This window comes from Drosophila innubila, chromosome X, assembly GCF_004354385.1.
Source record: "Drosophila innubila isolate TH190305 chromosome X, UK_Dinn_1.0, whole genome shotgun sequence".
Taxonomy (NCBI): Eukaryota; Metazoa; Arthropoda; class Insecta; order Diptera; family Drosophilidae; genus Drosophila; species Drosophila innubila.
In genome coordinates, this window is record NC_047626.1 from 24,207,280 (window position 1) to 24,230,540 (window position 23,261).

A 23,261-nucleotide genomic window follows, 5' to 3' on the forward strand; every position below is an offset into this window, starting at 1 on the left:
TTGTTCCATAATTTTCCCATGACCCTTTGCTGAAAACTTCAAGCTGTCATAACTTGGTAACTTTATCGGTTTTGATACTAAATATGAAACGGTTAATTTTGGTTAACGGTTCCGATATTATTCCCTGGTTTTTTAGATCGTTAATTTAAAACATTTTAAAATTTATGGTACGCATTTCCTATTTAACATTTATTTATTCCACAAAATTACTTAATCTTTTATATGGAATTTTCTGTTGTAAATCGACTTTCATTCTTCTAGATTATTCGGGCCTGTTCTGGTTTTCACATTCGGTAAGATTGATCGGAAGTGAAAATTTTTAACCTGTTCTAATTTCATTTTGGAAATATTTTGCGTATTAAATTTCCCTTGATTTAGTGAATTGGAGTCTGATGAAGTAAAAAAGATCATTCTTAAATACTTATCATAAAACTGGAAGTGAAGACGGGAACTGTTCTGATTATTTCTGATATTTTTATCTATCATATTTATTCATAACTTGTCTTTGTGAACTTTGTTTACCATATTTTCAAGTAAATAAATTATTTTTCCGCATTTCCCAAGTGTTTATATTCCTACTTATTTCCTAACTTTTCCACATTAATACTACGAGTATACATACTATATGTCTAAATTAACTGTTGTTATTGTTGTAAAAAAATAATTGGAATATATAAAATGAACTTGGCATTACGCATACGCCGTGTGTAGCCGAGAATTAACCGGACGTGGTTGCTCGATCACAGGGCAGCGATTAGTTTTTCCCAGCCTCGTAACTAATACTAAAAACTAAAAAACTTTTTAACAACTAACGTCGACGTCGACGTCAGCGTCAGCGTCGGCGATGACGTTAACAAGTTTAAAGCCTCATTTATTCAGTTTTGTTGGTGGGAAAGCGAATGGTGGGATGGGGAGAGGCGGGGGGAGAGGAGGGGAGAGGGCAAGTGTTTACTGAAACTGACGAGCAGGCGCAATGCTCACCCCCCATCCCCCGCCCCCTACCACTCATAGCCAGTCGCATGTAATCCGTTACGCACACACACAAACATACATGGTAAGTATGTGTGTGTGTGGGGGGTAGGGGCAGATTCTCTTTTCCGGGCCGGCGCTCTCAAATGTTCTTCATCAATATCCTTGCATTGCAGAACTTTACTATTTTTCATTTGCTTTTAACCTCCCCCCCCCAACCCACGACACACACACACACGCACGGAGCAGGCAGAACAAAAACTTACCCCAACCCTCTCCCCGACACATAAACACACACACACACTCAAACACACACACATACACATTGCAGTCGCCTAAACTCAAATACAACCCCCTCCCCTGCCCCATCCCTGATGCCAACCCGGCATCAATAATCCCCAAAAAATGTTGGAGCAGAAAGCGAAAAAAGGAGAAGAAATGGCAGAAATGACGTCGGCATCGGCAGCGGCTTTTTACGCGCTGGACACACACGAAAACTGCCCAAAAAGGACGACAAGACTGCAGGCGGCGACTGCGACGCCAGCTGCAGCAGCGACAGCGACAGCGACTGCGACAGCAGAACTGCATGACACAAGCGAGTGCCGTTAGATTCTCCCAATTGCCTCTTTCAACTCCATCTCCTGCTCTCCTTCTTCACAGCAGCCGCTGTCCAGTCGGCGTCGAACCAATCCTAACTAGCGCCTCTTTGCGTGGGTGTCGCAGCGTAGGCGTGGCCAGGCGGCAGCGGGCAGAGGCAGCGGCAGCGGGGACTGAGTGCGTACAGTTACAAGGCGCCGCCAAAACCAATTCGTTTTGTCGTATGTGTGTGTGTGGGTGTGTGTGTGTGTCGAAGTTGCCACGTGCGCCGACCAACAGTAACCACCCCCCACCCACCACTCACTCGCCCATCCACTGCACTCTCAGCCACCCACTTACAACACCTACAACTACACCTACAACTACAACTACACCTACAACTACACCTACAACTACAACTACACCTACAACTACACCTACACCTACACCTACAACTACAACTACACAACTGCAAACGCCGGCTGCGTTGGTCAACGCGTCGCTTCCACCGAATTTTCACTCGAAACTAACTCGAAACTCTCGAACTTCTGCTGCTGCTGCGTTCGCAGCTGCTGCGACTGCTGCTGCGACAGCGACAGCGACTGCGAGTGCACCAATACCAAAGTCAACTTCATTTGGCGCTCTCTCACAGCAACATTGAGTGCGCTCTCTTGCGCTCTCGCACTCACGTAACGAGCAACGGCGCGTCAACGTCGCTGCAACTGCGACGCAATGTTTGAGTGGAACTCTGCTTGCAATTCTCTCTCACTCTCGCTCTCACTCCTGCACTCTCTCTCTCTTTCTTTGTGCGCCTTTCGATGGACACTCTTAAGCTGCTTCTGCTGCTGCTGCACTCAATTGCATGTTGCGCTCTTTTGCGCTCTTTAAACAAATGTTGCCAAGGCGCTGCACACACACATACACACACACACACACACACACACACACACACACACACACACACACACACGCAATCACACACTAAAAGGCTTTGCTTGTCTCATTCATAATGCTGTTGCATTTTGTTGATGTTGTTGTTATAGTTTTGCTTTGTTTTTGTTGCCTTCCCCCCTTTTAAGTTGTCTTTCTCTTTTACTTCCCTCTCCTTCTCCTGCAGTCGCATTGCATGCACGTAACTGCAATTGGAATCAATTTCGCTGCTCATCGATAATGCAAAACTAGCGTCAGCCCAAAACAAAATGGCGCACATCACTCAACTGCGCTACAACAACAAAAGCAACAACATTTGTTACAACAACAACAAAAACAACAACGTATACAACTAGAGCTACAACTACAACAAATGGCTGCCATTTAAGCAAAGTTTAATTCATTTTTAATAGAGCCAACAAATTGTATTTACTTTCGAGTGGTTTTCCTGCTTTCTGTTATGCATTACGTTCCCACCGCCTCCGCCTCCGCCTCCCCCACCCCCATCCACTCAACCCACCAAATTGATCAGCGCATTGTTTACCGTTTACCCTTTACCGTTTACAGCTTACCGTTTACCGTTCAGCGTTCATGTTGCCTGTCGAATTATATTTGATGGCTGCTTCTAGCAAAAATGGCAAACAAATAAATGGACAATTAATTTGACTTAATAGACATGAGCACAGAAACAACAACAATAACAACAGCAACAACTACAACAAGACTACCACAACGGAAACTTATCTTCGGCACGCCGAAGATTTTATACACTTGCTGATCTCTGCAATGTTTTCAATAATTGCTATTTAGAGCATCTTGAAAAATTTAAGTTTTTCATATACATATATATATTTTTTAACTTATGACAACAATATCATTTATTTTGAATGTGATCAAATTTGTTGAGCATATTTATATTTTTTTGACTCAAAATATGAGAATATTATTTATTTATTTATTTATTTAATTGTAAAGTATAATTAATTCTAGGAAACAATGGTGTAGCCAGAGCAACTGAGGCCTTCAGGCTGAGTATATAAATATATGTATTTATGTTATAAGATTTACGTTAATTATAAATTGATAGTGTGACATTCTCATACATATATGTATATCATATACCTGTAGCTCTTTGATTTTGTTTCAAAAATATAATTTTAAAAGGAAATAAGTTAATGTCTATGCTGCAAACCTTCAACATTCAAGAACAGGTGAAGTTTCGTTCCGCTTTCCAAGTTTTTTTTTATTGATTTTTGAAGCTAATAGGAAAACAATTTTTAATAAAAAGCTGAAAGAAAGTAAACAAAAATATTTTGATTTGTGAGGGGGTACTCAACAAATGTATATTATCGAACATTGGTTGCAAGAAACGGGAATAATCTAGAAAAAATCCAATCAGATCAATAGGTATTAGTATTATTATTATTAGTATCGTTATTAGTTCCGGTAAAGCTTCTTACTTATCATACTGATTTTATTTTTTTTTATGATCTTTATAATCAAGCTTAAATTAAATTATTAACTGTAAATATGTTCATATGTACATACATAAATTATTATATATTCAATTTAAGATACTCTTAGATCAACGATTTTTTAAAATTGTAATACCCTCTGCAAGTGTATGAAAACAACCCGAAAAAGGATGCAAACAAAATAAACGTCAAAACGTTGCAAACATTGGCGTGTCATTGCACAAAATTGCACCACGCACGACGAGTAACGGTATCAAGCGGCAAGCAGCGAATAACGGTAAATTGGGCAAACCGTTGGGATGCTTGCAACTTAAAATATACACTCTTGAATAAGTTATAGGTTAACAAAGTCATAGGAACCACTAACACTTTGAAGTACACAAAGATAGCACAATATATTCAATATATTATATCATTCAACTAATATCGTTTATTCTATATCTTATCTCCAGAACTAAACATACAAACACTCTTTAAATATTCCTTTTTCCGAAATTCATTTACTATACATTTACTATATTTTCTCTTACTCTGCAGAAACAATAATTTGATTTGTGGAGCTTATCTATAAATAGAATGCACACTTTTCACTTGCTGTCTTAAAATAGGTGAATTATTCGGGCCAAGTCAACACAGCAGTCGTGGCCGAGCGGTTAAGGCGTCTGACTAGAAATCAGATTCCCTCTGGGAGCGTAGGTTCGAATCCTACCGACTGCGAGGAGTTTCCTATTGTTTTTTCTTTTTTAAATACTTATGCTTAAGCATATCAAATTATTATTAATTTGAATAATTGTATAACACTTTACTTCTTACTATCTTATCATTGTATATATTTATTTTAGGAAATGTTGAGTCGAACGCTAATACTTTATATTCATACATTCGTCATTGCTTTTTTAAATTTGTATACCCTGTGTCCATTAATTATAATTGCTACTAACATAACTTTATCGAAATTTTTTAATTTCGTTGCCGAACGTCTTTTTGAATATGTAATATATGATCTGTTGATAGATTTGACATCAAATTGAAAAATTTATCTAAAATATACGTTTCCAAAATTGGGAATTTAAAGTGGAATAAAAATATGTAACCATTGCCATTAATATGCAAAGAATGCCAAAAATTTTAAACTATAAAAAACTGTTGGCAAATTTTAAATTATTTTATAAATAATATTTTTTTTTTTAAATTAAGAATTACAAAATAACGAAAATTCTTCAATTTGGAGGATATGGAGTTTCAGTTTCAATTCGATAGTTTCAGCTAGAACATTTTACTTAAATGTTTGTATTTCTCAACTTTTCAATTGGCTAATTTGGGTATTTTGAATAATTCACAAGTGAAGTAAAGTGGAGATGGAGGCATGCCAGAGAGCGCGTTAACTCAACACCTCTCTCTTTCTCTCTCTCTCACTTGTTGTCTTTGTCTGTGTCTCTTTGCCTTGCTATTATTGCGTCCGGTTTGACCTTTGACTTTGGCTTAATCAAAATTGGCACACAGTGCACTTTCAGTTAAGACAAACTAATTAAATAATGGCCTGGCCTTTAAAAATAACGGAACAAATGGACACGGCCGTAATGCACTTTCCGTGTATGTGTTTTGCAGATTGACCAGCAGCAACAGCAACAGCAACAGCAACAACAACAACAACAACAACAACAACGACAACAACAACGACAACACTGAAATGCTCTTGAGTCAGACACTTGAACATTTACGCATTTACCCCCCTGGCTACCTGCTGCTCCCCGGGAAGAATATAATAAGAGATAAAAAATAAAAATAGTGAAAATAGAGGAAAAGTATAAAAAAAAAAAAAAAAATAGAAAGAACTAAGCCAAGTCTCCAAAGGCAGCAACTTAACGCTTCAATAAATTTTGCAGCCTTGCCAAAGTCGTTGCTGCATCAATAAGGTCCTTGTGCACGCAGCCAGGACAGCTGCCCCTCGCCCCCTTGCCTCCTTGCCCCACGCTTGCCCCTTGGCTTGGGGCAGCTTGGTGGCGCCACCCAACGCCTTCGTCGTCTCCGCCGTTGCACGGAAATGCGTTAAGTTTGCGCCCAGCACGTGACGAAGCTAAGCCAAAGCTGCCACACTGTGGCACGCAGCATTGCCTCACTGTCATCCTACCACCCACACCCCCACCCCCAGCCTCACCCCCATCTGCCACCAATTCGACGCCCAATCACAATCGCAAACTGGGAGAGAAGAAAAACCCAAACTCAAGCTAGAAACTAACATAGAGCCCGAGTTCCAATAGCAGCAACCGAGCGATAAGAAGGACAAAAATTAATGGAATTTCTGCCTGCTTTTTGTGTTTCATTCCCATGAAATGTGCTAAAGCCGAAGTATATTCGCTGGGGGACCAGGGATTGACAGGGATCCTAACAACGATCGACATTTCACCATTATGTTAAGCTTTCCTAAAGAAATCTTCAACAATTTACCAAAAACCTCAATGGAGAACCAATAAGAAGAGCAAAGCTACTTATAAATCTAAGGGCCGGTTTTTCAATGTCTATTTAAGGGGTTTGATAACTTTACAACAGATATTTTGACGTAAAATGTATAGAAATCAATGTCAAACTTGAATTTATCTATTTTATAAAATTTAAGGAGATATTGTAAAACCGGCCCCTAAACAAATATTAATTGCATCAATTTCCGTATAATTTCAACATTCCTGCTGAATAAATAATATATGTAAAAGTCAGTTGAAATTGAACTTAAAAAAAAATTTTATTCTTAATCGAACATTTAGATACTATACTAATTTAGATACAATCGTGTTTTATTTCAGCCTGCCAAATTTCGAAAAAAAAACTGCTTTGAATCGGGTTTCTTATTTTAATTTTAATTCAATCATATATATTTGATTAATTCCTGCGTTCCCTTGTGCAAAGGGTAAACTAATTGCTCTTTTAAGGATTCATATCGTTTCAATGCGCAATTTCTACAAATATTTTTAATTATTTGCCACTAATTACAATATTTTCAATGCGTCAAAGTTTTAAATATTAAACTTTATTTATGAAAATATGTTTCAATGAAATGGAAACATTCTGAAATAATTCGGATGTCCAATTTCAAATCGTTTCAGGACGCCTTTTTTTAAAGTTTTACTTTATAAATATTCAACTGACATTAATGAAATATTTTTAAATAAAAGAAGTGAATTCAAGTTTTTGAAATATATTTCAAATTTATTTGAAGCCAGGCTGCAAGCCTCAAAACTTTTGTTAAAGGTTCGGCTCGGCGGTTCGAACCATAGAGCTAGACACCGGTTCGTTTTGCGAATTGGTTTATATACCCCCTGAACCCAAGGTTTGGGTTCGAACCTTGGTTCAATTTCATACAAAAAAATATTTGTATTGGTATAAATTTGTATCTACATTTTCAACTAATTAAATTTTTTTTTTAAAGAAATAAAATTTTTTTGATAATTTAAATTTATTTGAAGATTTTAATATGACTTATTTTAATCCAAAGTCTCAAATAATTGCGTAGTATTAGAAAACCATAAAATTTATGTAATTATTTTTTTTCGAACGGAACCTTTTATTTTAGAAAGCAGTTCTTTTTAGGTTCAAGCTCGCAAAGTTAAGTATTAAAGATGTGTTCCATTGCCACTGCGTTCCACATGGCAGAGCATCCATTTAGTCGTCTTTCTCTTGACCATCTCGAATTGCGACTCTGAAACTGTAGGAACGCCTTGGACTGTTTCTCTTGGGCTGTTTTCTCTCTTTTTTATTTATTTTTATTTTTTATTCTCGTTTTTTCATTTTCGGATGAGGGGGAAGCTGCTTTTAGTTTGTTTTTACGACGACTTGCGAGCAGAAATAACAAGAACAACAACAACAACGACAACAACATCAACGATAAGAAAGAAAGACTGCGATGACGATGATGGCGTCCACGTTTTCTAGTACGTGTCCTGGCAGCCATTGCCTGCACTTTTTCGGGATCCTTGCGCCTCATCTTCATCTTCTTCCTCCTCTTCTTCTTCTTCTTCTTCACCTTCTGCGTCTACTGCTTCTTCCTGTTGGGCTTCAGCCTCAGCTTCTGCCGTTGCCATCGTTTACGTCGGCAATTTTGCACTTGATTGCAATTTTTGGGGGCTGCGCCATTTTTGCTCTCTTTTATTTTATGGCAGGAGAAGGAGGAAGAGTAGGAGTAGGAGTAGGAGTAGAGAAAAGAGTGGGAGTTGGAGAAGAAGCGTAAGTCGACGGATTTGCTGCTTTTGCAAGCTGCCATAAGATTGCGTATACGTCCAGTGGGTTGCGCCTATGTCGTTAGATGAAGGAAGGCTGAATGTAGAAAGAGGGCGGCCACAGTGTGGGCGGTGGGCGTGTGTGGGCTGCATTATTTTCAATTAGGGCGCCGAGGCAAACATAGTTTATCATCAAGTTGACGCGACGCTGTCACTGCTTATAAATAATCGACTCGAGCGCTGGGCGCGAATGGCCGCCGCCATTTTGGATGAAAACAGCAATAACAACAACAACAACAACAACAACAACAACGACAGTGACAACATAAATTTTGGATGCAATCTAGAAAACAGCAGCAGCAGCAACAATAACAACATCAAGTCGGGGCAAAACAAAGAGCTAAAACCGAAAGACGAGTTGAGGCTAAAGGCACATAAAAAAAAATAACAGAGCAGAGCCGAAAAAAGGCATTAAAAAAAAAGCAGTGCAACGTTGCACACACACACACACACACATATGTGAAATCAGCAGCAGCAGCAGCAGCCACGGCCACGCCCCTCCGCCCTCTTGATCCTCCTTCGCTGCGTGTTGTCAGGCAAACTAAAAGTTTTGCCATGTCACGTCATTCGTCGTTGGCAGTGTTCTGGCTTTGTCCCTGAGTCCTGAGTCCTGGGTCCTGGGTCCTGTGTCCTGGGTCCTGCGCCTGCTGCTCTTGCTGGTCCGCTACTTCGTCCCCGTCTCCGTCCTGTTCCCCGCCTCGTCCTCGTCCTTGTCCTGGGCTTGGCTTTGGCTGACATTTTCTGCTCCGGCCGGACGAGGCGGCGTGTTTATCCTTTTCTTCCATTTTTTTTCGGCACATTTACGCCCAAGCACACACACACACACACACACACACACATGTGACACACACACGTAGCTGGGCGCACTGCAGACAGAGACAGAGAAACACATTTGTCACGTGATGGATTGCAATGGGAGTGACATTTTTATTTCACTGATGGACGACAGCGCACGAAATGAAGCCTCCCTCTTGGCACACCTCCCCTCCCCTTACCATTCCCCCCTCCCTCTGGAATTAAACGCAGCAACAGCAGGGGTAGGCGAAGGGGAGGGGGGAATCCTTTGTCAGCTTGGCTAAAAAGTCCAGGCTCAGAATCTGGCTAAATATTAATACTGACAAATCTTGAATTTTACTGCTATTGAAAGTAAAAAAAAATAAATTTAAAAAATAAACAAATATTTTTAAATTTACTCAAATAATTATAGAGAAAATGAAAAATTAATTTAAAAAAAAAAGAATTTAAATAAGAAAATATGAAAATGTTATAATATGGTTTAGTTCAAGGAATCTAAAGCATTTTAATTCTTTGAAAATTTGCTACATAACTTAAATTAATTTAATAATGACAACTCTAATTATTATATTATTATTTATTTATTTGGCTTCCTAGCACTACAAGAATAACTTATAAATTATTGTGCTAGTCACGATTACAATTCAGGTACACTGAAAAACATTTGAGCTCATAAAGCTAAAATTTAAAATGCTCACATAATTTTGAAAATGATAATTATACTTATATCTGATGGAGAATTTTGTAAAAATTATTATTATTAATATTATAATTATATGTTATTTATGTTTTTTTTTTATTTCAAATTATTGCGTTTAATAAAATCGAAGATGATAAAAATTAATAAATCATTTAATAGATTTAATTTAAGACTTCACTTAATTATATTTCGATTTTTTTAAAGCTAAAAATGCTGCGTTTTAAAAGTAAGAAGAGCTTTAGAAAAATATTCGGTTATAGGAAACGCCTAAAACTTTTGTGCCAACCCTGTGAACCAGGATTAAACAAGCTAATCTATACGTAAATATTATATATAATACAATTTTTTTATTATGCAGGCTTTCAGCAATATCTTTTTAATTTTTAGAAATTTAATTAAAAATAAAATTTTTTAATAACAATGTAAAATCAATAAACTTCTGTCCACAAATTGTGCTAAATTCAAGTACAAATAAATATACAATTTTACATATAAATATTTATAATTTTACTATTCATTTTGAAACTACACATAGATTATATAAAATTAAAAATATTTTATAATTAACTGTGTTAAGCTTACAAGCCAATAAATAAACTACTCGTAATTCAAATCTTACTGTTTATTTACAAGATGACTCACATTTTATAAAACATATAGGTAAAAAACTATCCGAATTTCTCAAGTACTTTAAAAGTTTGTCTTCTATTATTATTATTTTTTTTTATTTTTTTTATTTTTACAAGGCCCGTAAAGGATGTGTCCGCTGTGCTCGTAAAGTGCTGTGTTCAGAGCCAAAATAACACACAAATAGCAGAGTCCGACTTTGGCAAGGAATCAACAAACCAGGAGGAGGATGAACTGGTGGAGAAGGTGCAATAAGAGGAGAGAGGGCAGAGGAGACAAGGACAAAGCTGTGTCGCTTGCACTGCAATTGTCATTTGTCGCACAAAATGATGACGAGTCCATGTCCAACTTGGACTCGGAATTTAGAGTCGAGAGTGGAGTGTGGAGAGTCGAGAACTGACTTTGCCAGCGGCTGTTTAACAAAATGAGCAAATACATATATTTAAATTCTGAATTGTAAATTGTGAACCAAAATAAAAAAAAAACAGACTACACAGAACAATCGAACCACAGGACCTTTGTTTTTTTTTTCTTTCCTTTTTTTTTATGTGCTCAATTGAAGTCAGCATTTTCTGGGGAATGAAAATGAAGCTCGAAATAAAGCTGAATCTGAAGCTGCAACTTAATGTCTGTGGCACGGAGTTTTCCCTCGTCTGGGGCCTAATCAGTTGGGCATTGAAACAACTGCTGATTGTTCTTACATACAATCTATTTCGATTGGCATTATCGACTTGCACAGCTTCCATTTTAGGGTAACTAATTAAAGCAGGCTTTCGGCCTTTGTATCTTAAAGTTAGCATTGTACGAGTATCTTTGAGGTGGCATGTGTTTAAAAATGTCAGATATGTCTTTAAATGCGGATTGTGGAATGTTTCTATATCCATTATTATTATCGATTTCTTTATCTTAATGTTGCATTTGAAGGAGTAACGGAAACTTCATTTTATCTAAGAGTTACTTTTGCATTTTAAGGTTAAAAATGCTTTAAGTAATATGAGATATGCTTCTTATTTCTAAAAAAAACTAATTTAATTTCGATAAGAAGTGTCGATTTCTATATCTTTAAGAATCTTGTGATTGAGTTGCAGAAAAGGCTTTTGTATCTCAAAGCTACTTGCATATAAATATACACACCTTCAAGATAACTAACTAGGTTTGTAAGTGTTCATTTTCAAAGTTTAATTTTAAATACATTTTTAAGGGAGTATCAAGAAATTTATACAGATTTAGTAAATATAATTAAGTAACTACGTGAACAGCTTTAAAATTTTCTTAATTTTTTTGTTTATGTATATAATTGGCCAAAATGTAACATCCTTAAGGACATTTTATTCAACATAGTGAATAGTGAGATAATTTATAAGTAACTTTAATACTTGTAGCACTAGGAAACAAATAAAAAATAATAATAATAATATGTGTTTAATTTAAAAAATTGTTATAAAATAAACCACTTTAAAATGAAAAGCAATGTCTTAAATTTATGAATAGAATCTATTTCTTAATTTATGAAAATAATCAATAGACTTTAACATATTAACTAAAACTTTTAAATTTGTATCTAAGTTGAAGTTGTTGCTTAAGAAAAAGTACGAGACTTTCTGCTAGGATGAAAAATCAACTGAAATGTTAAGAAAAGTTAAGGTAAAACAAAACCGAATCAATGTTCACTCTCAATAAGTTGTTGTTGTTGCTGTTCTTACTGTTGTTGTTGGTAATTGAAAGTATGCAGTTTGTGTCGCTGAAACTGAAAGTGTTGGCCAACAACAACAATAAAAATAGAGCAGTAACAACAATAAGTACAAGAAGAAGCCACAACATTGAAGACGACAGAAGAGAGGAGAAGGAGAATTAGAGGAAAATAAGGAGGAGAAGGAGAAGGAGGAGGAGAAGGAGGAGGAATAGCAACAGGAACCGCAGTTGGCGATGCCAGCAGACAACTGAAATATATTTTATTATGCTCTCACACACACACAGACACACAACTTTCTATGTGAATGAGTGTGTGTGTGCGTTAGTGTGTGTTTGTGTGTGTGTGTTATTATATGGCACAAGCGACGTTCGCTGCATAAAGCTTCTACCTACATTTTATTTGATTTCATTATGTTAAAAAGTTGTTCAAGAGTGAATCACGGACTAGAACGAGAAGTTGCTGCCAAGCGGCGGCAAAGGCGGGGGGGAGGGAGGTGGGGTTCCTGTGGGGTAGGTTGGCAACTGAAGGTGGCAAGGTTGCTTTTCGCCAGCAGACAGCGCACAGACAGAGAAAACCCAAGGACGTCACACAATCGGAGACTCGAGTATAAGAGAGACAGGGATAGACAGAGGGAATAGGTGGTGAGAAGTGAGGGGGTGGCGGGAGGTGGGAGGTGGGTATGGAAGGGTTCATAGTCAGTTCTTGTGCTGCTGCAAGGATGCTGCTGTTGCAGCGGCAGCGCAGTCGAAAGCATTTTATTATCCTTATTTAAGTTTGAAACTTATTGCAAAGTGGGAAACTCCAAATGTCTGACACTCTGTCTGCCAGTCCGTCTGGCAGTCTGTCTGGCAGTCTGTCCTGTGCTTGGCTGCACTAAAAATATGGAAAACTTTGCAGACAGTCAGCAGCCAGAGCAACAGCAGCAACAACAACAACAACAACAGCAGCAACAACAACATGCAAGGCTTAAGTGTGTGGTAGGAGGAGGAGGGGGCGGGGAAGGACAGCAGCCAAGGACGTTGCTCAAGTTGCGGCAAGCGCGAAAACAGCTGCGACAACAACAACTGCAGCAGCAGCAACAACAACAGAGGCAACTGCAACACAGCATTAAAATAAAAATAAAAAATATAAAAATCTAGAGAGAAAAAAAAATATAGAAAGAGTTATATAAATTCAGTTGGCGCACTCAGTGCATACTTTATACACTTTATATAATACACACACACTGAGAGACAGATAGACAGACAGACAGAGAGAGAGAGAGAGAGAGAGAAAGATACATACATGTATTTAGGGCAAATAGTTGTGTTCCAGTTTCAACTTTAAGACAAAGTTTCACAACTTTAACGAAGGTCGCGGTCGCCCAGCAAAAACTTGCAGTAAATTCAATTATTATGTTTGAGATGTGCCATAGATATACATATAGATACAGATACAGATACATACCCATATAAATAGTGTTGCATAGTTGGACGCATTTCAAGGTTGTCTCGTCTGCGAAAACTTTGTGTTGTGTCTTTAAGTTGATTGCATAATCAGAGCAGAAACAAAACTAAGATCACAGAACAGTTGTTCAAGATAGTTAGATAGGTCTACTTTAATGTATATACAGAATAAAATATAGATACCATAGATTCTACCCTCTATTCTTCAACAATTCCTCTATTTAGTTTTTACAATAAAATTCAACTCAACAGACAAACATGTCTCAATTTGTTGCCCTCATTGGGAAAATAGAGACTTTATTGGCTATTTAATTCATTAAAATATACTTATATTTAACTTTTTTTTTCTTTTTTTTTCATAATTAAACATTTGAACTTTGACTTGCCGTCGGCAAAAAGAAAAGTTGCATCTCAAAGATACCTTTGCATTTTCCCTTAATATTTGTGCTTCTTTCATCATTGATTTTGTTGCTTAGTGATGTATTTATGTTGCAGAGATGCTTTTGTATCTAGGGGATGCAAGAACACTTGTATAATGCCAAAGATACTTCTAAGCTAAAGCTTCTAAAGGACACACTTGTATCTTTTATACTTTAAGAATACGTACATTTATCTACTACATGTATTTTTATCAACCAAATTTATTTAACTACTACATAGTTTTTTGAATTCCAAGGCATTTGAGGGATGCTTTTGAGTTTAAATGCCTTTCAGAAAATTTATTTATTTTATGGCTTTATGATTGTGCTGAATGTTGAAGATACTTTTGAACTTTAAGGTGCAAGGGCAAGTCCGAAAATGATTTCTATCTTAAAAATACATTTCCGATTTGAATATAATATGTTTTTAAGACAATTCATTATTTTATGAATATTTTTGCAGCTTTCAGATACACATTACGAATTTGTAAGTAAATACACTGATAGAAAAAATGTTCTAAAAACAAGATTTTGGTCTCAGAACTAAGATTTTCGGTCTAAAAAATGCGTCGAGAACATCAAATTCTTGAATTAAGAGAACACATCTTGATTTTAAGAACATTTTAAATAAGACCAATTTCTTATTTTAAGAATATATGTTCTTAAAATTAAAATCAAAAAATAAAATAAATTAAACTTATTTTTTTTATATTTATATTTTTTTTCATTTTTAAATTTTGATTTATTTATATTTTAATCTGTTTTAGTAATTTTATAAATGTTTTTTTAATTTTTTACGAGGGGGATTCGAACCGCCGCCTACTGCTTCACAACTGAAGCGGTCTATCTAACCAGAACGCCACGTTGCCATCATTTGTTTGATACGAAATAGTACCTATTTATACTTTCCTAACAATTTAAGATTTTTATTCTTATATTAAGATTTTAAGATTTTTTAGATTAATAATCTTAGTTTTAGTAATTTGGTCTTAATATAATCTTATTTTAAGAACAAAATATTTAAGATGAATGTTCTTGATTTTAGAACTTGGTCTTTTTTTTCAGTGTATAGGTATATTTACCAAGGCTGCACACCGGCTCTGAACCGAACCGCGAAGAACCGGTTGAATTATATTATAGCATAAAAATCATTAAATAATAAGTCATCTTGAAAATAATTTGGACTTTTATAAAATTCGACTATTTTTTTTTAAATTTACTCAGTTAAAAAAATCCAAAAAAAATCTAGACATAAAAGATGCATTTGTATCAACATAGTTTAATCTTTAAATACTCAAATATTTGAAAAGAAATTCACATAGAATTAAATTGAGAACTTGTTGAACACTGATTTGCTGACAAGATCTCATCCAATTCCAGCGATTTCAGACACACGAGGCAACTGCAACTGCAACTGCAACTGGAAGTGGCATGAAAAGTCAGTTAAATGATTCGCATATCGGTTTACTGACCCACAGCCAAGTTGAGCGCAAAGTGGCCGAAAGAGAAGCGTTTAACTGGCCGTCAGCTGGCTCAAGAGTTGTTGCATCTGAGCAAGCTTGCAACAAGAGGCAACATGGCAATGCTATGAAAATCCTCGGCTCATAACTTTGCAACAATTTAACAAGCCGCAAATGTTGCAGCCACAAAAGCCAAAGGCGCGTCTCAGTCAAGTGTCAGTCTTGACCGTCTTGAGCTTCCACTTGTGGACTTGGACTCGCCAATTGTGACATTTGCAACTGTTGTTGTTGTTGTTGTTGCTGCTGTGTTGCTGTTGTACCTTGCCACAGCAACCGCATAGCAATTGCCGCCAGAGCAACAACAATTGAGTGAAATGCCTTGACATTGCGTGCGGATGCTGCCTCCAATGTTGCAAGTTGTTGTTGCAAGTTACTGCTGCTGTTGCTGGGGTAATTGGCGTGCGGTCTGCGAGACGCAACAAACGCGTTAGCAATGCAATTTATGTGCGTTTAGACGCATATTTTGCCAATTAAATATTGCGATAAAGCATGCAGCCTATAACAGCATGCAACAACAGCAACTGGCAACAGCAACTGGCAACTCGGCAATGTTATTGCCTTCTGTTTACCCCCTTCCATCGCTTACACCCCCTTTCGTCCAGCCCATCACCTTTTAAGCTGATAAATACCGCTGATAGCGTCGCTGACGTTGGCAATTTGGTTGAAATTTATTTGGCGCGGGGCGAAGACACTTTTTTTTTAAGTTGTTGCTGCTGTTGTTATACCCTGCAGTTAAATTCTATAAGCAGCATGTGCTACTTACAAATTACGTGCGTCTCTCTCTCTCTCTCTCTCTCTTTCTGTCGTTTCCCTCTCAAATTGTCGCCTTAATTGAATCAATAGAAAAGATTTACTGTATTCTTATAGTAAAGTGTTAATTGAACTCTTTATAATTATACTATTTATAAATTTAGTATCTTGTTTCTTTTCTTCTGCAACTTTGAGATGAATTAGATTTTTGAGTTGCCGTCGGCAAATAGAAAAGTTGCAACTCAAAGATTCTTTTGCATTTTTTCTTGACGTTCACAAAATATCTAAATAGTTACCATTGTAAAATTGTGTTTTTGGTTTGCTTAGAGACCATTCTATTTTCTCTTAACATTTTTATATCTTTCATTTCTAATATTGCAGAGATACTTTTGTATCTGTCAAACTGTCGATGCTCTCACTCTAAATTACATATTATTAATTTATTTGTTTTTTCTCTTATATATAATTTCGTTATATTTTTATATTCACATTGTGCATACATTTTGCTCACTGAATTTTATTATATTTGAAAAAAAATAACCTTGGAACTATGACAAAATATACGAATGATCTTTTTTAATTATTTTAAATTTTCTAATGGTGTTATTTTTCGATATTGCGAAATAATAAATAATTAAGTACAGAGTAATTGAGTATAAAGTAAATTTGTTTTCCTAAGTTCTTTATTACAAAAATTAGAAAATTAGTATCATTTTAATAATAATAATTTTTTTAAATCATAAATTAAATTCTTTTCAATACCAATCAATATATTCAAATATATATTAAAGTTTTAAAAGTTAAGACAAGGCCGAGCTATTTAAGCGCTGTATTGATATATGTGTATATAACCATGTTTTATAAATTATTTTTTCGTTTATTTTAAACATTTATTTTTAAGAATAAATAGCTTAAAATTTTTAAGGTAATTTTATTTATTGCAATTGTAATAAAATGTTTTGTTCAGGAAATCAAACCGAAACAAATATCAGTGCCGGTTTCGCTTCCGATACGACCCTAATAAACGGTAAACGGTTCTATTTTTTCCTTTCGGTTCCAGTATCAGTAGCGGTACGTACCGGAATTAGAACAAAAAGTTATTAAATGTTATAAAACATAAATATATTAACAGATTTGTAGAAACTAACCTAACTTTAATTTTAATTTTTTTTAATAGAAAGCAAAATTAGCAAAATGATATACAAACAAGAACAAATAATTTTTGGAAAAGTGTAACGAAAGCGTACCGGTACAAAAGTTTCGGTTTTCGGTTCTTATACAAAAAAATGTATTTCAGTTACGGTCCGGTTCCGGTACTCAAATTGAAACGGTTAATTTCTGTTAACGGTTCCGGTATTATTCCCTGGTTATGTTTAAGAATGCCTATTGTAAGTTGTCTTACAGGGTATCTTTAAGTGGATTTCTTATTGTGTTTATTGCAGTAGCAGCAATTGTTGCAGTTGCAGCAATTGTTGCTGTTGTTGCTGATGTTGCCGTTGTTGCTGATGTTGCGCAACGCACTTTGTGCGTTGTTGCCACCGTAAACGCAAATTGACATCTTTCAATTAAACGACAACCGCTGACCAAGGCACGCACATCGTGCACCACAGATCGTCCAAAGTATCTGCCACAGATCCACAGATGAGTGAGACAGTGAGATAGAGAGGGAGAGAAAGAGCCATTGTGGTGAATTTGTGAGATTGAGGTTTTGTTGTCGTTATTCGTCTGGGCCAACTGTCAATGTGGCGCAATTGTAAATTTTTGCTGGCCAGCAGCTGACAAACACATTTGACAGCCGAGAGGAGCTCGACTCGAATCGACTCGACTGACTGACTGACTGGCAACATGTTGCACGGACTGGGGGGACTGTCTTGCAACATGGCGCACTCAAAACATAAAAATAAAAAAAAATATTTCACTCGCTGCGTCGGCTATGACACAAATGTGCAATATTCAAATCTTTGGCAGCTCATTTTGCCACACGGGTGTAGGACACAGAAGGGGGGATAACACGGGGTGGAGGGGGACAGGGGAAGACGTTGAAATGTTGCGCATTTTGAATGCTTGATGTTTGATGTTTGATATGCGAATTTGGTCAAAAGCGTCAACCACGTTTAAGCCGAGTTTACTCTTAAATGGCCACAACAACAATTCACAATTCAACAATTCATTGTTGTTGCCATATTGGCATTTTTAGCAACAACAACAACTTCTATAATAATAACAGCAACTGAACAGTTTTTCCATATACACTTTATGTTTTTTTTTTTGGTTTTCTTTTGCTTATGCTTCTTATGTAATCACACAGCTTAATAGTAATTAGCGAAATTCCCCAAGAATCATAAAAAACAAGTAGGCGGCTACAGTCAGGCGCGCTCGACAGTAGGATACCCTGTGCCCAGGTACTCTGTAGTAAAAGTTGATTATCGACCGATTGTTCCCATGGCAGCTATTTGCTATAAGAAATCAATCTGAACCAAATTTGGCCAGGATATGTAACACCAAACTAAATGCATATTCTATCAGTTTGGTTAAGATATCTCAAAAAACAATGAACTTTTTCATACAAAAACTTGATTTTCTACTGAGCGTCTCTATGGCAGCTATATGATATAGAAGTCCGATTTTAACCCAATTTGGACAGGATGTTTAATACCAGCCCAGATCAATATTGTGTAAGATAAGTCTAGATTTCTTAAAAAACAATGAACTTTTTTATACAAAAACTTGATTTTGGACTGAGCGTCTCTATGGCAGCTATATGATATTGTAGTCCGAGATTTCCAAATCAAAAAACTAAAAAGTTTTTCATACTAAAACTTCATTTTTGATCCGTCGTTTCTATGGCGCTAAATGATATAGAGGTCATATCCAGAAAAAAAAAAAAAAATACTTGATCTGCGTACGGTATCCAGAAACCTACTTACCAAGTTTGAAGTGTCTAGCGCTTATGGACAGACAAACGGACAGACAGACAGACAGACATGGCCCAATAGACTCGGATGTTGATCCTGATCAAGAATGTATATACTTTGGGGGGTCTGCCGCGCCCCCTACTGCCTGTTACATACATTCTGCCAAACACAATATACCCTTTTTTGCCCATTTTCAATGGGCTCAGGGTATAAAAATATAGTACATAACAAATCAAGTAAGTAAAAAAACTAGATAACCTGTAAAATTGTTTTTGTATAACTGCTATGTTTATTATACAATTTTGATTTTGATTTTGATTGCCAAATAAATAAATATATATTTAAATTTAAATGCCTAAAATGCTCTTTGTATTTGTCTTTTATTTTATTTATTTATTTTGTATTTACTTAATTTTTATTTTTATTTTATTTATTATACCCTGAGCCCATTGAAAATGGGCAAAAAAGGGTATAATGTGTTTGGCAGAATGTATGTAACAGGCAGAAGGAGGGGTGGCAGACCCCATAAAGTATATATATTCTTGATCAGGATCAACAGCCGAGTCGATCTAGCCCTGTCCGTCTGTCTGTCCGTCTGTCCGTCTGTCCTTCTGTCCGTCTGTCCGTCTGTCTGTCCGTCTGTTTGAACGCGTCGATCTCAGAGACTGTAAGTGCTAGAGACTTCAAATTTGGAATGCAGGTTTGTGAATACCATACGCAGGTCAAGTTTGTTTCCAATTTTTGATGCCACGCCCCCTTCGCCCACAAATTGAAAAAAAACGATTTACAGGCGCAATTTTTGATATAGCACTCCCTAACTAAACAATCAGTTGAGAAGTATGCGTATTAAACGACCCTGAAAATTTCAAAGCGATTGACCCATAAATAAAGAAGTTATTTCGGAATTTAGATTTAGTTGAATATTTACATTTGGATGGCAAATCAAACGTGCGAGCGAGACAGCATGTTCACGTTTGTATGCAAGGCGCGCACAAAGACAGAACGAATTAGTACCAATTTATTTTGGTACCAAATAAGAATTAAGCGATAAGCAAAAATATTATCGATATCATGTAATGAAAATGTTAATGTATAATTTATGTATATACAAATATACAATTTGATTGAAATATAATTGTGTTAATATATAAATATGTATTTTTGCATGGCAAAAATCAGCAGAAGCTGATAGCTATGTATGTATGAAATTGCATGAGAAAAAAAAGCGATCATTTTGCAGCACTACTCTTGCATCTTTGCCGAGCACTGAAAGCTGCAAAATAATAATTTTAATTATTAATATTTTCGATTCCTTACACATATATAAAATAAGTATCTGCTTATTATCGTTGTAAAAAAAAACTTAGCATTATCCGCTTTAAGAATCTCATAAAATTAGACATTGCCTTTTATTTCAAATTTCGCGCGCACTGCAGCAGCCTTTGGCAGGCTTGAATTTGTTGCGTAAGTGGAGAGAGTAGAGAGGAAAATGCGTGCTGCCAGATTGCAGGCTGAGCAAAGTTGTAGTTTGTGGCTACTCTTGACACACGCTACATCGATTGCAAGCGATTACGATTACGACTTGCGATTTATCAATTTCTAATTAATTTTAAACAAGTTTATTATATTAAAGTTTATTATATTAAACTTATTTAAAATTAATTAGAAATTGATAAATTGGTAAATCGCAAGTCGTAATCGTAATCGAGTGATGTATTAGTTCAGTGAGGCATTAATAACGTAGTCTGCAGTGATAAGCACAGTGACTTAAGAAAACCGAAAGTTGTTCATAGTTTCGCGTGTGTAATTTTTGATACCCTGAGCCCATTGAAAATGGGCAACAATCAACTTTTATAAAAGAGTACATGGGCTCAGGGTATCCTACTGTCGAGCGTGCTCGACTGTAGCCGCACCTCACCGCGAGCGAAGCGAGCCGGGGGTAGGCGAGCGAAGCGAGCAGGGGGCGGAGCCCCCTTGTTTTTTATTGGATTTATTGCGATTTTTATGTTGCGTGCTAATCAAAATGTAGAAATAATGGAGCAGTTGAATATCAGGAACAGACAGAAAATAAGAACAGAAGTAAACAAAAGTTAAAGTCCTATTTGATATTGAAATATTTAAAATATATCAAAGCTGTTAGTGACTGCTGTAGTTTCTGTAACTAATATTTTTGTTTCCTGAGAGACTTAAGAGACTCGCCTGTGCTTTTTATAATGGGTCGCATCATGGGACGCTGTCTGGAGTTCATTGTCGCGTTAAGTTTGCGCTGGAAATAATAATTTTGTAGGGCCATTTTTGCAAGTTTGTTCGTTCGCGTTTCGCGTTCGAGTTCGCGTATCATTTGGTTAATAAGAATGTTATGTAATTAGAATGTAATCGCAGTCACTTTGATGAGGAGGAGCAGATGCAAGAGAAGAAGAAGAAGAGACCATGTGCCTGTGGCAGGGAGACGAGTTGGTCCAATTAAATGCATGAAAATCGCGAAACGCGACCGCATGAAAATAGGAAATGGCAAATGGAAAATGGAAAATGAGCCGACGACTTGCGATTTGCGTATAATCCATGCCCGGAATTTATGCAAAGAACGCAAAGGCGCGTCTTAATAGAAGACTAAAGCGGCTGCTTTTCGTTTAATTTTTTTCCTCTTTGTATCTTTTACATAATTGAGGTGCTGCAATTAAAAAAAAAGCATATGAATAGCGGCAGAGACAGAGGGAGACAGAGAGAGAGAGAGCAAAAGGGCTTGCGATGAGGTAAACATAATCCAAATCGAAAGCCGACCATTTTTTTGCAAGTAATTTTAATGGTTTTCTGCTGCGATGTTAAACATTTTTTAATGCGCGCACCCAGCAAAATTATTCAAAATAAAATTAAATTAAAAATGCATTTCGGCGAACAGAGCAGAGCAGTGCAGAAGAGAGGAGAAGAGACGAGAAGAAGAGGCAAACAATCTACAGACAACAGACAAATGAATTGAGCCATCAACAACAACATCGACCAAGACGACGACGTCACGCAGCACTCTTCAAAGGGAGCTGCCCCATGTGCAACAGTGCAACAGAGTCCAACAGAGAAATGGCCAAAAAAAAAAAAAACCAACGAAAAAAAAGAAGCAGAAATGCCAAAGCAGAACGTGTTGAAAGCCATGTGTGGCATGACCAGAACTTTAAGGACGGTAAACGGCAACTCGGGACTCGGGACTCGGAACTCGGAACTTGGAACTTGGAACTCAAGACTCGACTCTTGAGATGTTTCGACAGGGGTTTCTCATACACCTTATAGCTGCCTGAACCTCACCTGCATCTCTACCTCTACCTGTGACTGGCGTGTCAGTTTCACGTGCAGTGGCAAAAGGTAATTCATCTTGTTATTTCTTCTTTTATTTATTTTCATTTTTTTTTCATTTCTTTCACTCATTTTTTTGTTTGTGTTTCCCATTTTGTATGCTTATTTATTTGGCGGACGACGGAGACGTCAATTTTCCATTGGACTAAGTTGGAATCCCTCCGTGCTTTTACTTATTCCCAACTCTCTTTACCTCGCTTTCCTCTTACTCTTTGGTTTGCTGCGCTCCGCACTAATTAGATGCGAGCCGAGGCATTTTAATGCTTTTAAATTTGTTTAATAATGTAATAAATACATTAAAAACTATATCGTTTCAGTGTCAAACATAAAAAAAAACATAATAAAAACTTTTCAGCAGCAGCTGCAGTTTGCTCTCTTTTCAGAAAAGAATTATTAAGAAGCATGATAAAGAAAATAAGTGAAATGTCTAAAATGCCATTCGAGGACATATTTTTTCACCGCGCTTAACTCAAGTAATTGATACATTTGCTGAGAATTTAATTTAATCTAAGTACTTTTTTATATTTTATATCAATAGTTTTTTAAATATGAATACAAAACTAATTATAAAAGCATTAAATAACTGTAAGAATGATTTAAATAAATGTTTCTGGGGGAAACAATTTGAAATCCCTTGACACAAGTTCTAAAAATCTTTACTGTTTTAGAAAAAACAAATTTTATAAGAAAATCAATTATATATGCATTTAAAAACAATATGAATTGATTTTAATTAATGATTTTCGTAAAAAATTATACAATTTTAATACAAATTTGTGTTGGAAAATATAGTTATTTTTTAAAAATTATATAAAATAGTATTTTCCATTT

General features: G+C 36.2%; 2 long non-coding RNA genes and 1 other non-coding gene across 3 annotated transcripts; 2 read left to right on the forward strand and 1 right to left on the reverse strand.

Moving 5' to 3' along the window:
* The first annotated feature begins 66 nt into the window (after positions 1-66).
* LOC117793682 lies at positions 67-10,311 on the forward strand. The gene is made up of 3 exons (XR_004618301.1): positions 67-127; positions 3,509-3,521; positions 10,302-10,311. It is a non-coding gene; the product is annotated as an uncharacterized LOC117793682 (long non-coding RNA).
* Positions 4,586-4,667, forward strand: Trnas-aga. The gene has a single exon. It is a non-coding gene; the product is annotated as a tRNA-Ser (tRNA).
* LOC117793681 lies at positions 4,690-14,779 on the reverse strand. Its single transcript, XR_004618300.1, has 3 exons — positions 14,699-14,779; positions 6,776-6,792; positions 4,690-4,700 (listed from the first exon to the last, which is right to left on the reverse strand). It is a non-coding gene; the product is annotated as an uncharacterized LOC117793681 (long non-coding RNA).
* Between the last annotated feature and the right edge of the window lie 8,482 nt (positions 14,780-23,261).